Source organism: Solanum pennellii, chromosome 9, assembly GCF_001406875.1.
Source record: "Solanum pennellii chromosome 9, SPENNV200".
Taxonomy (NCBI): Eukaryota; Viridiplantae; Streptophyta; class Magnoliopsida; order Solanales; family Solanaceae; genus Solanum; species Solanum pennellii.
The window spans coordinates 66,480,805-66,498,820 of record NC_028645.1 but is presented as its reverse complement, the minus strand read 5'-3'; the positions used below and the strand labels follow the sequence as shown (position 1 = coordinate 66,498,820).

Here is an 18,016-nt window from a genome sequence, read left to right as displayed (position 1 = left end):
TTATACCACACCGGTACAAAAAAAGACTGGCTTAAGGTTGATCCATGGTGTTCTCATCAAAGCTGAAAAGTGCTGTGTCCTCATCCACGTATTTAACTCCATCACAATGTCCTTGATTTCCGTAGTGTACGCCACATGTAGTACATCATTTTTACTTTTTAGCACAAAAGGATTTAAGTATGTAAATGAGACAAAAGTATAACAAACTACTTTAGCTGTTGAGTTCTTCGTAACATTGAATGAAAAGTTACAACTATGTGAAAGTCGTATCAAAAAAAGTTGTTAATAACCTTATACAAATGCTCTCAATTTCGTAATGTTAGTCGTTTTGTAGATTACGATTTTTCTGTGCTATACAGAACATAGATTGATCCTTGCATATGTTCCATGTATCTTCAACTTGATATTCATATTCTATTGGAATTAACTTGGCATCCTCAATCAGGAACTAAAGTATCAGTTAACTTACCCGAAAGTACAATTGACTAAGAACCTTATGTGGGCAAAGAATCCAACTCTATTGCGCTCTTCTAAGCTTCAACTGCATTGTTGAAAAGGTTGTAAATGTCACTGCAGATTTCCACACTACTTGAGGAAACAACTAACAATATAAATATCATGACCGATGAAACTAGCTTGTCCCTTTTGGTTGCAATTCCATGTGTATCTTTGTGATCAATCACAAACATGGAGAATTAAATTTAAGTATGTAAGAATGATTACAGATATGTAGTTGAAAAAGGAATATGGTACTCACCTAAGGACAATAGCAGCTGAATAAACGAAACCAACAAAGACAGTAGTCGTGGCGCCAGTAAACTGGAAGGCATCCCAGATCTTAGGTACATAATTTGCTCCAAGAAATATGAGACAGGCGAGAGTTGCTATGATTGAAAGGAATCTGCGATTATCATAGGCAATAGTAATTGCACAGAAAAAAAGTGGCCATCCATATTGAGGAGAAGGGAAAAGAAGACTATTGGGAAAACAAGCACCAAGTGGATCACATAGCTCCCTTGCACCACATCATTAAGTAATGAGCCGTAAGGAATTACAAGTTCACCATCAAAGTTGGGGAGTACATCATCCAAGGTATGATCACCAAAGAGAAGAATCTGAAAAAGCTGGTTGCTATATGTACAGTTGAGCATAACACAATTTAAATGACTGACTATTGACTTCATCTGACTTCCATCTCTAAGTTCATTCTCAACTGGATGTACTGTAATACGCATCAAACAAGTATTAGAGTTTTGTATGTTTTACAAGTAATTTTTTGCCACTCATTGAGCAGTTATCAAGTCACATTCATTTTAGCACATCCCATGCAATGAAAATAAACATGAGGCTTTACATATGATCCTATTATCTGATGTTCAAAAATCAAACATGTAGCAGAAGCTAGAATGTTCTATCTTTGTTTTATAAATTACTGAAGAGTCTGTGACCTAACAAAGAAAATTCCTCCCAAACTCAGGATACAACACAAGTGTAAAGCAAAGTACTATCGATGTGATAAAATAAAGTTTGAGGACTATGACAAAACCAACAAAAATTTCACCAAGCATCATTTTTAGCATGTCATATATGAACCTCAGAATTTCAATAGGGAGAAACTATAGTCCAATATATTGATATCCATGAAACAGATAATCAAGTGAGAGATGAAGAGTTGTGCAACTAATACTAACAGCAAAACATCTAAAATAGTGTTACATGCCTCTTGCTTCTATCTGAAATGAAAATTTAAATTCTCACTCAAAAGTCTTCATATAAGCAAAGTTAGAACAGACCTACTAGCCTTCAAAACTTATTATTTTTACTTCAATTTTTTTCATAGATATATCACCAATTCACTGTGTTCACATATCATATCAACATTCCATCAGGAATGTGCATCAATAACCTAGAACTTGGAGTGGCACGATCCAATGTAATCCTAGAAGTTAGGGCATCCTTCAAGTAGGAACACGGGGTACTTTACCTCTACAAGGTCTTATACAATACCTTAGATACTTATTCATTGCATAAATATGAAAAGTAGTGCGAAATTAAAACTTTTCTTTCAAAACATAATGCGGAATCATTTCATAAAACTTCTAACATACATCTCAAAAACAATCTATGACATTATAACTACATAGACTTGGGTCACAGCCCATAAAAGTCTAAACATAGAAAAGAACATAAAATACAACATAGTGGTGGTGTCCTAGGATGCTATAAGGATTCACCAATTTTCACTTCTTGAAAGCCATGGAAACTCTACCCTTCAAAGAAACTCAATCTTCTCAAGACCTTACTCAGATCAATAAAATTGTATCGAAACGTGACAATCAGATCAATCAATATTGTTAAATTATCAGTTATTATCCCTAATTTTCAGCGCATTAAAAATATTTTATCAAGCCTTCTTTATTAAAAACATCACTTCTGTAGAGAGGGATCAAAATTATTAATTTCAGAATCTGTGGATTTCAGACCAATAATAGAACATACAATCAAATAAATCGGGAACTTCACCATATCACTCAATGTTTATCAAGCAATATTAAGAGTCTATCTATCAAATAAAATAACCCATAACCTACCTCCACCAAAGATATGAAGTCAAGCAAGCTACTTCACTGATGCGTTTCCTCTTCTCAATGCTTTAGAATGTTTCCAATTTATCAAGTATGCATAATATATCATCAACCAATCCGTAGACAATCATATTACTATAACCAAATTCCTAATACTTTATACTAACTAATGTATCAAGGTTAGTATTTCTCAAATAGCAAGTGTAGAGTTAAGTCTTATTTCCTCTCAATAACTTAATCTAATTATTTTTATATAATACATTAATACACCTAAAATTTAATTATGTATAGTAATATATAAAACATTCAATAAAAACCTAGCACCATAACAAAATCTATTACATCGAAACTAACTAAGAACTCATTGAATTCAATCCACCCGTAAGTAAAATTGCAGAAGCAAGATAGACTCTCTACTCTACATCATAATTGATAATTTCTCATAACACTCAAGTAATCATTGTAATGAAATTATTATCTACTCACAATTTTGTTCCCATAATAATCAATCTTCAAAACGGAAAATCATACTTGTCCTTAAGTTTTTAAGAAACAAAATTTAAACAATTTCTAATCATTCTCTAGCCAACCACATATATTATATAGTAAGTCATGCTAACCTAATCATTTTCCTCAAAAATTATCCGTCATTAGCCAATAATGGCCTAACATTTTCCCTCTCAAATTGTCAAAAAACGTACTACCAAAGTTCCAAATTTCAAATTTCAATTTCAACATTGCAAAATATGCCTTCCTAATTTAACTATAACAACCAAGAACCAATTAAAAATACATCCATTCACGCTCTAGTAGTACAATATAAGTTCCAAAATTAGATTGTAATTCACAAAGAAACGTACCAGCAGAAAGACCCACGATTAGCTTAGAAAGAAACGTACTGAAATGTCTTGCTCAGATTCAAATATTCAAGTCAAAGTAACTGATCAACACAAACAAGATGCTGAGAGGGGAGAGAAGTTACTAGTGCTATCCACACAACCTTCCTTTTTGAATGCAAACTCCTTTTCCAAGCTGATATTATTATTAAATTAGTCATTCTTGTAACTGTAAAACTCAAAAGGAAAACAGATAGAATCATAAGGGAAAAAAGTATTATTCATCAATTAGCTATACCTTTGCCTTGATTTATTCAGTATGATGCAACAACTCTTTTTCACTTCTTTTTTGTGAGCCACACAAAATACAAATGCCAACATTCAAAATCTTTTCAATGTCATCAAAAGAAGAAACAAATGTGCAGGTGTTTATAAGCATCAGAGAATTTAAAACAAAATCCATCCTTGAATCATAGTCTCGACATAAATATTGTGCATCCAAATTGATGCTTCCTCCAATTTTACTAGCCATGTAACCTGGTATAACACAATCTAGATAGGAAACATATCCACATATGTATCCATCTATTGTTGCTTCACATCAACAAAAATGTACCCATCATACTTCTAAAGCAAAGGATACAATAATAACCTCGGGAAAAACCAGGTTCACTGCAACAAATATCACAAACCATGGCCGGAAAAGGATTTTCTTTTGCTAAACTGCTACAAATTTCATTACCAGAAATACAAGTAATGGCTCTTATAGGAAAATCAGACAGTAAAGACTGCAATTCTGTCCCTAAAGATGTAGTCCTGTCTATCATATCTGAGTCAAATCAATTTCTGATTAAAAAGAAAACAAATTTGGCATCAAGTCAATAAAATGATGTGTTAAGTGTTTTTTTAAATGAAGCAAAAAACCAAATAAATATCTACATGCTATATACCAAAAACCTAACCTTTTGAGCTTGGCGACTTCATCGAAGGAATCATCAAACTAAATGACGCAAAAAATTGGTTCATATCCACGTCAGGATACTCAGACTGAAGATACTTTTCAACTGAAATATTACTTTGAAAAGCTTTTCTTTTGTCCACCTTTTGGAGCCTAAAAATGCTTCGAAAGATACAAATATCTATCTCTAAAGGTACCTGAACTTGAAACTCTTTTCCCTGCACGCCGACCCCACTTATCACCAGCATTTGGAAAATCTATAGGAGCATATGTTAAGCCTTCGCCAGAGTCACACTCATATACAGGATAAATTTCAAGCCAAATTTCACTTATTCTAGAAGCACTCCCATTATACACAACATGTGCACGACTCTCCCCAACCTCCTCCTTGGCAAACATTTAGCTGGAAATCTCTAACTCTGTTGATTTAAATAGAAGAATGAAATCATAAAAATAAGGAACGTCAGAATTCCACAGTAGAAATCAAACAATTTTGGCTATAAAATATTGGAGGAAAAAATAGCTAAAGGAGAAAAGCAAAATCTTAGGCATATTCTTCAGCAAAAACAAGATAGCTATTGTTTGATCCGAAGAAGTTAGGCTTCAGATAAAGATAAATGTTTGAACTTTCGGCATGAGCTACAAAAACACTATCCTCTTAAGGAGACATCAAAGCTGATCAATAGAATGTTTGTGTATAATGCAACATGCCTGACATAAACACCTAAACTTCAAAGCCACCTTAGCTGTGAAAATATTACTAAGATACTTAAAAAAATACTTTTGAAGAACTTTGTAGGAAACGATAAAATTTAAAGAATTTTTTAAAAATAGAAACCTAAAACCAGTAAAGAAAATAGAATCTGAAAAAAATTAAAAATAATAAACAAAGTATTTTCTCAAAAAAAAATTTGACCCCATTAAAAGAAAAATGTTTCCATAAGAAAATTAGTTCCCTCAAGTATTCAAGGTTGACGGAATATATCCTCTCATAATAGAATAATGTTACGTATTAATACATAAAACCACAGTGTCAGCAAACCAGTCAACAATAGTAAATTCACTTAGAATACTATATTTAGTAGAAAAGAAAGAAGTTCAAAAATAAGTTATTGAAAAATAAGAGAAACCAATCTATTTATAGAGAATAGATGATAGTGTGAATGGCTTCTGTTGTTACATATCAGAAAGACGCTCAGCCCTTCAAAAAATTCACAACCTTACGGAAAAGTCATAACTTTTTATCCAAGTGTAAACTCTTCATAAAATTTGCAACTCTTTAGGAAAGTAAAAATTCTTTACAAAAGTCAATTTCAATTACATCTTTTTCAACCCAACAATTACTCTTGCCATCAAATAAATTGTGGCCTTGAAGGGTTCTATTTAGTAGATCCCACAACAAGCCAATCCTACTATGGGTCTCAAATCCTTTTAATTGGTTAAAAATTAAGGTTTTCACCAGTTCATGAAGAAGAATAAAAATAAATAATCTCCTATCAGAAATGCACAAAAATCTCTGTCAAAAATTATACAACTCATTTTTTGTTTCAAACCGTTAAAGTTATGTTTTGAATTTTACTTCACCCCTATTTTATAGAATGATAGTTAGTGTCACGACCCAAAACGAGTCATGAGTGGAACCCACACATAAACTCCTATGTGAGAGATCAAATGAATCCAACCCAAACTTATATTTATCATTAAACTTATGAAATACTAATTATAATGCGGAAGCTAAAATCTTATTAGTGTAAGAAACACAAATCTTATCAAGTCTACTATATGTAATTTTTAAAACCTGAAAGTCTTCATATGAAGGACATCTAATCTTCAAATACTTAGTCTAAGAGTGCTATATAAACCAAAATAAATTAATAAAATAGTTTATGTCTCAAATGTAATGACATCATGTCATGACCGAGAGAGTCTAAAACAATCTTTAATGAGTAGCTCAACCTCGAACCAGATATGCTGGTGAATAGCTAGGGCTGAGGGCAAGTCAAAGTCGCCGGTACATTCCCTGCATTCCATAAAGGGAACAAAGGAAAACACATGTACGTTTCAGTACGGAGCAACATGGAATGAGTAGGTATCATCGGCTAATCCAAAATACAGCTAATATACAATAAAAAGTAATATAAAATATATAATAACACATAGCATGTGACAAGTAACAAACAACATGAACCAGTGACAACAACCCTAAAGAAAGTACACAATCAATCTCAATATCAAGCACACGTATGGGGACTCATGCCTCCACACAACACTCATTTGGGAAATGGGTTCTTTGAAATTGAGTACATTAAGTTAATTCAACATTTTTTTCCTTTCATGTTACCATGTCGGAGCTTTACACTCAGATCCAATTATTCCGTGTTGAAAAGTGACACTCCAATCCAATAATACTGTGTCAAAAAGTGGCACTCAAATGCATAATGATGGGTCGGAACATGACACTCTAATCCTTAATGTTGTGTTCGAACGTGACACTTTGATCCATAATAGCCGTTGGAATGTTAAATCTGATTCATTAATATTGTTAATGTAGCATTTATTATCACCACATTTTTCATAAGTTGTATTGACCATGTTGATATGTGTTGAAAAAAGCTTTGAAATAAGTGAATAAGCATGTAATGAATGTTGAACTCTTATGAGTTGAAAGTAATGTTTGAGTTGCATTGTGTAAAAGGTCATGAGGTCATGTTGATTTTTGAATTGTAACTCATGTATTGATATGTTGTTGATTAGGCTGCTATTCTTGATTCTATTTCTTCCTTTCAAAGAGTTTTAACGTCAGTCGGGGACGAATATTCCTAAAGGGGGGATAATGTATTACTCCGAAAGTCTAAAGTATAATATAGATCCTAACATTAGATTCTAAGCGTTGTAACACTGTTTTAAGGTCAAATATAATGTATATAAGTCATTAGAAAATTCTTAGAATCAAAATGTCAAGGAACGTTCATGACGTCCGGAAACTAGTTCAAGAGGTTCTAGCGTGCCTTATATTATTTAGAAAGTCTTTATGAATCGAAAAAACATGAAATTTGGTGAAAAGTTATCTAACACACATAAAATTTTGTTTATAGTCGAACGTCCGGGTACGACTCTCCAAGGACCAAACAAAGGGTCCTTGAGGAGGGTCGTTCCTGTTTGGCTAAAAGATGTCAAAAGACAGTGCCATCAACGGTAGCCAGCCAATGAGGCATAGGCTAATCGACGAGGCGTCAATGGTCCCTTAGTCAATTTCTTTAGGGTTCGTTTGAAAGTCTCTGACCAAAATGACGGATGTGCAGCACAGAAGGGACACTAGTCGTAGACTGACCTATGACGCATAGGTCGGGTCTCGTAGGTAAGGTCACTATTTTGGATGCCATGTTTTAATTAATCAAATTAATTAATTAGATGGTTATTGAATTAGTTAGGGGTTAAGGGAGGTCTAATGAAGTTTGTTAATCACCTATATAAAGCACCCTAACGTAATTAAACTAAACCCAACTCAAATAATTCCCAAAACCCAATTGTTCTTCCTTCTTTCTTTTTTTTCTCTCCAAAACAGACGAACTCCATTGAAGGCTAGGTCAAGATCTAAGGGCACAAAGAAGGTAAGTTTTCTTCATCATATTCCATCAATTAACAAGGTATGTGATTCCTTTCACCATTGGGATTCCTTTCCCCAAAGGGTTCCTTCCAATTGATTTCAAAATGATGAGTTTCAAGTGGGTTTTCTTCTATTACAAATTTGATCTTCCAAATTACTTTGTTTCTGGTTTCTTTAGATTATTTTACTTAGATTGTGATTTATTATGATTCAATCATGCTAGTTTTTGGTGAATTACTCTAGGTTATTAAGTACATCATGAATTTGACCTAAATCCCTAACCCTAGGCTATGAATTAGTGATCAATTGTTGTGTAGTGATTCTATTGACTTTATAATCTTGTTGATTACTATTGAATGATTATATCACACCCATTGCTGGGTTGAATTGGATGACTGATGGTAAAACCTTGTATGATGGCTTGTGAAGGAGATTGGGGTAAGTCTTTTGATCTCAATCCTTTTATTTCAATTATGATTAATTGTGTTTTATCATGAGGTTATATTGAATTATTACTTATGATAATATTGATCAAGGTTTGTGTGATATTGAATTGGGATGTCTTGAATTATGACTTGTGAGTTGTTGTCTAGGATGTAATGACATTAGGGTAGTGATTAATTTGCCTATGTGCCTTTTCATAATGTGATTATGTAAATATTCTAACCTCACATGTGTGGATTGTAATGAAAGGATAATACCCATGCAAATCCTATAGAGCTATGGTGATGACTATATAATTGGTAGACCCTATGACCTGAACTAAGTTATGACTATTAATGAAAGACATTTCAAAAGGGGCTTTTGCTTAGCACCGATTGAACTAGAAATGAGGAGTGTCCCTTCCCACATAGGGAAGGTTGGATCATTAATGTACTCATAAGATTGGAGACTATAATGCATGTAGCATAAAGAGGGTTCCAACTAAGCTTCCTAGTTCTTGAACTATGTTGCCCTCATAGGAATACTAGCTAGTGGTTCCACATAGATGATACGTTAATGCTTTGATACTACCGTGGCAAGTATTCGCCTTCTTTCGGTATAGGGTTCGATGACACCAGATTCCATATTAGTTCATATTGTCTATGTCGGTGAAGGAAAGAGGTTCCCAAAAGGTAAAATGAAGCAATGAAGTGAACACTAACTAGGATGACCTAATGGGTTTAGCTTAGTCTACGTAGGGTTATGGGACTCTACCTATACATTGTACAAGTTCGCCTTGAGGGAAGTCTTAGAAGGATGTTCTTCTGTGTTTTTGTTCTTATAAATGTAAATGATATGTATATGATGATCTTACATGTTAATGACGCTATTTGATGTTTGTTTCACTTATGAACATGTGATGGTCTCTATTGCTAAATTATGATGATATTTCATCTAAATGATATAGTATGTGAAGTTGGACATTACTTATAGTTCTTCTTGGGTTTGCTTGGTTGAGTTAGGTTATGGGTCCTTACTTAGTCATTGGACTAGTGGACTTAATGAGGGTTCATGATTAATGGTATAACTTTGGTTATGATGTTATGAACTCTTATACATGCTTGTAGACATTATAACTTGATGACATAGTTGTCTCGATTATGTGCTCAATTATGTTGATATGTATATTTACTTGACTAGTCTTGGTATTGTCATGTTCTTGACTTAATGAATATGTACTATTGTATTGTATTGGTTCTTGAATGTGCATAAGGCTTTTCAAAGTAAATTAGCATGCCCTAATGAAATATAACATGATTTCTATGTTGTATGTGCATATTGTCCTATACTTAGTACAAGTGATGTGCTAACCTGATTTTCCCCTTTCCCCCCACATTTTAGGTCCCCTCGTTGAAGGGTTCGTGATAACTTTTGACGGAAAGCTTGTAATCACTCTCCAAGTGGGTATGTCCTCAAGTCCGCGGATGATGCCTTGCTATTACTCTAACTATGGTTCTTTGTTATAGTCTAACGACGATCATGTCATTCATGTTGTTTCGATACATTGTTGTAAGCCGTACATGGCATATCTACATTGTGTAAGGGCTTGTTCCCATATGTTTGACTCCATTTAGATTGTTTAATATGAGATATACCTTTTAAGACTATGTTATATATATATGTTATATGTGTGTGTGTGTGTGTGCGCGCGCGCGCGCGCGTGTGTTTATGTTCCATAAAAGTATAAAACTATGTAATCTTCTTATACGAAGGGTCTATTTATACTCAATATAAATATTTTATGCGTAAGCGAGAGGTTTAAGTAAACCTTATGACGTAGCAAAGAGGAAACTTTTTAAATTTTCAGCATTTTCACAGTATGAATATAATGATGAATGCTAAGAGGCTAGTCCTAATCCTCTCCGACGATGACGAGGATGGTCACATATAGGGGGTACTTCCCGAATGTGACATAATTCTGAAATTTCTTAAGAAAATCATCCCAAGTTAGAACAACAGGTTTTACCTTGGCATTCGGAACACTAAGCCACAAATCATAAGCATACTTTGGTAGTATTGAAATAGAATACTTGAATTTGGCAACATCTGAATACTCTAACTGCTCAAATACCCTATCCATGCGCTTCAACCAATGTTCATAAGTGGGATCAAAAGTATCTTCAAACTCCACTCCACCAATTTTCCTTATTTTCTCATAGTTAATACCGTTGGGATCATGCATCGATTTAGCCATGTTGTGGAATAATTCAGCCATTTGTTGAAAAGTAGGATTCATGGATTGATTACCATAACTCGTGTGAGGATGTGAACCAACTCTTAGACGTTGATGGTTTCTCACTTCAGACCCACTAGTATGGGGAATATACTGATTAGATATATGTTCTCCAACCCCTTCTAGTGCATGATGTGAGGAACCAACCTTCACGAGCAGCTTTCATAGGTCCATTAGAAAAAGAAGTCATAACTTAATTTCTTCAAAAGGGAATATCACATTGCATTACAGATATGTACATCATGTGTGTGCACTCTTTAAGGAATAGTTATATTGCAAACCATGTAAGTGAACATGAAATTTAAGTAGAACCGTTTCGAAAGCAAACAACTTTAAAAGTAATTCACAACAAAAGTCCTATAACCAGAAACCTAGGCTCAAATACCAACACTTGTAGTGTACCCTTTTTGCCACCTTTGTTTTTTCACCTTAAGTGAACTGATTTGGTGATTAGGGTTAATATTATTGGGTCATGGGTATAAAGTATTTGAACGGGTTTCCAGATTAATCCCAGTAGATTCTTTTAATTTTGGGCAGAATTTCAACAAAAATGATGTGAGTGGTTACGATAGAAAAATGTGTACCACCATTAACTCAAAGGGTATATATGCTCCAAAATTTTGATGGTAAGGGTACCGACGTCCTAAAAGTATAACGAAGGATATGCACATACCATTTAAATGTTATGATAAGAGTATCAACTTCGATATTTAAAAGATCAAATGACAAGAACACTCATAGCCAGATTTTCCAAGAGATTCAATAACAAGCCTCGCCCAATATATACATCATGTCGTCAAGCAGGAGCATATATCAAGAAGGAAGACGCCCTCTATCAAGAGGGTCAAATCTCAATAATCAAGTGAACCAAGAACCATATTAAAAGTGGCTTTACAGTTTGTACTTAAAATGGAAAATTTCCATTCGTAAGACAGACTAATAATCCAGATTCAAGATCGAAAATGATCTAAATCAAGAGGCATGTAAATTGTGAAAAAGTCACAGCCACAAGAAGGACTAGGTCCCAACAAGAGTGCTAAGTGATCAAACAATTCGTATAAGTGTAACATTCCCGAAAATTACATGTCTAGTGAAGAGTCGAATAGGTCTTTAAGAATGCGTATTGGGGATACATAGGCATTCCAATGCCCAATATTGAGAATATTGGGCATAGTATAGAAAATTGGCTAAGGGTTATTAGCCAATTTCTATATAATACCAAAATAAGTAAAACATTAATCATATTAGAAAATATTGTCTTAAAGGGTGTTAGCCAATTTTCTAATATTATTTAGCTTGTTTAAGAAATGTACCTGCAATGAAGACCCTAAGCTAAAAACATATATTTGCCATTATTTGCACACAAAGTACTAGGCATCTAAGTGTCAAGCCTAGTACCGTAGCACATGATCATTAAAAATGATCATATAGATTAAGCAGTGCCCAAGGACATAGTGAGGATCCTTGGGACAATAAGTAAACATTCCCGAATGAACCATAAATAATAGTTAGTTTAGAAAGGGCAACCAACCAACGTGCAATACATGTGAACAATTTTCCAAAGGAGGGGACCACCCTAACCGAATTCGGTTAGGGTAGTTAGGGGAAAAACATGCACAAGAGACCACTACAAGTGGGGACTAACCATTCTACCAATTATACACTCTAACCTACTGCCCTAAATAACTAAATAACCTACGACTAACCGAATTGGACCCATTAGTGCACCCGACAACCTAGGTCCAAAACCGGGTTGACACTAACTTAGTACTACTTAAAGAGACAACTTAGTACCTAACCTAGGATGATCCAACAGGTTAGTTATGGTCCTAAAAATTTAGGGGTACTTTATTCATTCCTATAGGTTACCTAATTAATTAATTTAGAAAATTAATTAATTAATTTAAAAATGCTAAAACCAAAACATAAAAGGAAATTTTCAAATTCAAGTTAAGACAAGAAAGGGAAAACCTAGTACCAAACCTAGGATTGTCCAAAGCGTTATTAAATGTCCTAAAAACCTATGGTTACTTTAATAATTTATCCTATTCTACTTAGTTAATTAATTTAGAAACATAACTAATTAATCTAAAAGAGCAAAACTGAAATTACAAAGCGATTTCGAGATTTCGGTTAAAAAAAAAAGACAACCTAGTATTTAACGTAGGATGGGTCAAATGATTGGTTATGGTCCTAACGACTTAAGTGTACTTTAGTTATTACCTTAGGTCACCTAATTAAGTAAATTACAAATTTAATTAATTATTTTAAATGATCAAAATTAATATCTTACACTAACCTAGTACAACTCAATAAACATCCGAGTACTTACCTAGGATGGTCCAAAAGGGTTAATTTGAGTTTCAATGACTTAAGGGTACTTTAGTACTTACACTAGGTACCTAAATTAATTAAATTAAGGATTTAATTGTTTAATATTAAGTAAAAATGTTTACAAAAATGATAGTCAACACCAATTTCCAGATTTTACTAAATGTCATGTTCTCCTATGTTTAGTCAACTTAGGAGGGGCGTTTTGGTAATTGATTAATTAGTTTATTAAATTAAATTATTAAACCTAAGTTGTATAATTAAAGATAATTTCTTAAACCTAAAAATAATGTTAAAACACATAGTAAAAAAAGGACGCAAAATAGTAAGCAAGCGAGTGAAAAAAAACAGAAAATTACATTGATTCTCCTAGGCGATTTCAAGGTTTCTCTATGTTTTCGTTAAGGATGGTCTTCGTAGATTAAGTTATACTTAAAGTATGGGTTATCTAATAGAATTATTTCTCCAAGAGGCTTTTCAAACGTTTCAAACTCATTAATTTCGAAACTAGGGTTGTTTCCCAATGATATTGTTGAACGTCCATCTCCCTAGTTATCCTTGTTTTCGATCCTTTAAGTAAATAGATGTAATCTTGATCATATTGTTGGTACGTGGTTCTGACTTATTTTATAAGTTCTTTATTTATTAATGATTAATGAGGTCTATAGATTGGATTCGGATGATTGAGTGATTAGTTACACAGATTAAGGAATGACATAATGCTTAGTTTTGTGTTCGAGAAATATGAAGTTGTTGTGAGTTGTTTATGAAGTTAAGTCTACTGTTGTAGGATGTTCATTCAATGATAATTATAAGTCAATTGAATCTAAAAAGGTTGACTTACAACGAATAAGTTTAAATGGCCACCACATTTGAATGTTTGGTTTATGCCATCAAATTGGCTACCAAAACTATGTCAAAAATATTATCTCCCAAAATGTGTGAAGTTATAATAACAAAGTGATACCATTCTCTACATCAATGAACTCATAACATTGGGTATGCAAATCAATGGTTCAATTCGCAACATATCCTATCCACACGAACTTGTGAACGTAATAGGATAGAATAAGTAGTTATAACTTTCATAAAGAATAAAAGTTAGTTCATGAATCTATAATTCCAAAAGTTCAAGTTTAGTGAATGTTTGTCTTATGCCAATAAATTTGTGTACAACATTATTTTCAAAATATGTTATAGAATTGGCTAATGATTCCATGAAATCATACTTGAATGAATTGCCTGCCTTATGCCAATAAAATGGCAAACAATACATCGTCTTATAGTGATGAATGAAATTGGCTATAATGTTATCTTTAAATAATTAAAATATTAGCTAATGGATAAGGTATACCAAACTAAACATTAATGAGTGTAACTTTGGCTTGTGCGAATAAAGTGGCTATGAAGTCAGTTTTCAAATTTTCTAGGCCAATACTAATTTTGTGTCAATCATATATTGCCAAAGTATTGAAATGACAATTTAAGAACATCTTAGGTAATTCAATGAATCCATATCCAAAGGCATGCTAATCATTGGGATAAGTTCCAACATGCCCTAACCAAATGAACTATGAACATACGTAATTCATTTAGTGAAGTTCTCATCGTCCATAAATAATGATATGAAGATACCAAACAAAATTAAGCAAGTAAATTGAGTAATAACATAACTAAAGATGTCTACGTTAAGTAAGTGGCAAGAATGAGGTGTTAAAAGAAGTGAGACAAGCCTCACTTAAACCTAAGCTACTATGTTATAAATACTGACGAATGAAGGTGCTAGAATGTGTGAGACAAGTCTCATTAACACCAAAGATGTTATGTAAGGACAATTCACATTTCATCAATGTAAAGAAAAGGATGACAAGTCATCAATAGTTTAAGTAAATGTTACCAAAACGTACTCACCTATGAGAGTGTAAAGCTAATGAAGAGACCAGTCTCTATGTACACTCTAATGAAAGTATTGAGACTGATGTATACTTAATACTAATGATGATATGAGAAATTATATATTGAGCTATGATGTCCTCATACTATAATCCAGCTTCCATGACGTATGAGTTGAATGAAATAGAGCTTTATACTGAGCACCGATAGTCTAGCTATGAATGGTGATGCCTTCTTTCAGGAAGGGCAAAAGTTCACGTGACTGTCATGAGATGAGACTGTCCGGCAAGCCGGGTTTGGGTCACCTTATATATCCTAGCCTTCGAACCTATACTTCCAATATAGGGATCTAGCGAGGTTCAATTCCCATGTACGCTAGCATGTTTTGGGTCACTTTGGCCGGTGACTCCACCTCTTTTAAGTGTGGGGTAGACACTGGATTTCATGATACTCACAAGATCTATGTTGGTTAAGTTTTGACTTCCTCAATGTATGAAATATAAATAAATGAACAATACCGATGGTGTTTCTGCAAGACAATCAGGAGGTGAAATCAGATTCAAGTAATGAGATTAGGTCATTCATGGTTATTGTACTTCATGATCCTAATGAGAGTCTTAAACTTCATCCTAGGTATAGCTGTAGTTTACATCATCCTACTAATGAATGAAATGAATAATGTGAAGTATGAATGAACGAATGAAGCAGACTCTGTGTTTGCTAAAGAAGGCCCTCGGGTTGAGGTCCTATGTGTTGGGCCCTCACATGAGATATCTTATGCTACACTTCCAAAGACTCGTGTATATTAATGAAATCAATGGCATGATCAATAGATAATTGCTTATGAAAGGTAATGAATATATAATGTAAAAAATTACTCACTATAAGGTAGGGAAAATCATTCCTTAGTCCTTTGATTAGTTACATCGATTCATTTTGGGTATGGGACTACAATTAATCATTTCACTTGTAAGTAAAACATAGGACCAAAAGAATTATTGAACTACAAAACAAGAAGAAGAAAAAGACTGAAAAATAATATAAGTGTACAAAGAGGAGCCTCGTCCTAAGAGGATCCAAATCTCAAATCTTCGCCCGAGTTGTTCTAAAATTATGTGGATGATTCTAATGTTTTATAATCATATAGAAAATGAGTTGTGTGCTTTGAATGCATTAAAATACATCATATTCATACCAAAATTCACATCTAATGATTTAGGAAAGTCTAGTCACTATGCTTTTCAGAAATAATGTGTTGTTTAGGAAAAACTTTCTTTCATCATGCATAGCCTTATGTGTATGTGTGCATACACAGATACTTAGTACAACTGGTGTACTAACCCGTACTATTTACTATTTTTATAGGTGCAGGTCAGAGTACAAGTTGACGACATTTGCACCGGTTTGGACTTCAGCGTTTTTCCAAACCATTTGATAGGTCCTCATGATTTCGAGGATGCTACAGATTTAGTCTACCCTTAGTTTTAGACATAGTTGTTGGATGTTGTTTGTAGCGTTTCTTTTCTACCTTTATTTTGAAGATTTGTTATAAGGCCATGTTTAGCAAACTATTTATGATATATTCATCTTCAGTTTTGAATTGATTCTTTATGTTAGATGGTTGTTATCTTATGTTGAGCTTAGTATATGATGTATCTAGTTAATATTTATATGAAGTCTATGTATACTTCATACATATAAACAGTTTTATATTTTCCGCAAAATTAACAAGATGAACGTGATGTATGCAAGATGAGGCTTGTTTGCGACCTCTGAGAGGTCAACAATGCCGGTTGCGATCCAGATTCCATAATCCGGGTCGTGACAATAAGTGTGCGAGTTACACAAGTGTCTTTAACGACATAAAGGATACCAACACAACAATCCAAAGTGACAAGAGGTAACCAAGGTACCAAGAATAATATTAAGATATCCAAGAAGGTAAAAAGAGTACAAATACAAGTTTACACACAAACATAAATGCTTTATCATAGAAACAGTCCAAAATAACTTCGCGAGTTCAAACCGTTGACGAACCAACCTATAAAGGTTGTCAACTTGTTCACGAGTATATAAAACCTTAAAAATACAATTAAATAACTTGTTTAATTCCTTGTATCTCAATAATGTTGAAGTAAAACAGTATTATCATCACAAGTAATCTTATCCTGTGCAAACACGACCATGCTCCCAAAATAGTAATTCTGGCCAGCCTAGTTAGTACCTCATGTTGCAACCTAGATTTTAAAAGGAAACGAAAAAATTCAATTGTATATCTTTCATGTTGTAGGTACATCTCTTAAGTTTGAAAAGAATCAAGGATCACAGCAAAATATATTTTGTACAAAAGATTATTATCGCAACACTAACACTTGTCCATACATGATTTCTACATATGAAATCTGGACAGAACTTTTCCTATGTTGCATCTCTTATTTCGTATCCATAATAGCTAAATTAGTTTCACACCTCGAGCTACCCCTAAGAAGAGGACACGGGAGCTAGAACCACAAGTGATCCCAATCTAACCCTTCTGGAATGATCATGAACATACTAAAGAAAAAAACTGATGAAGAAGCTAAATCATAATTAAAATGAATAGATGGGGAATACCCATATACTATAACTGAGATAAATGAAATACTACTGATCTTAATACAAAGAACATATTAACTCAACCCTATGCTGAAACTAACTATGTTTAATGTAACCTCTAACTTACTATAAATTTCGGGACAGGCCCTAGCTATCTCTAACAATAACTTACACTAAATGACTATAAATACAGAAATAAATTATGACTCTTGTCCTTGGAGATTGAGGACTCACCACTGATTCTGCTCAACTTGAGATAAGGAATTAATCTAAGCATGATCTGGATGCTGAGAATACTAAAGAAAAACAACTTATGCAGAAGCTAAATCTCATTTAAAGTTAAAAGATAGGGAATACACAAATAGTATAAGTAACATAAATGAAATACTTATGAGCTTAATACAAAGAACATATTACCTCGACTCTAAGTTCAATCTAACCATGTCTGAAAATAGCCTCTAACTGACTAGAAATGTTTGGACAGGCTCCAACTAA

At 33.4% G+C, this 18,016-nt stretch overlaps 1 pseudogene; it reads right to left on the bottom strand.

Moving 5' to 3' along the window:
• Positions 1-3,713: 3,713 nt before the first annotated feature.
• Positions 3,714-4,778, bottom strand: LOC107030303 (annotated as a pseudogene).
• Between the last annotated feature and the right edge of the window lie 13,238 nt (positions 4,779-18,016).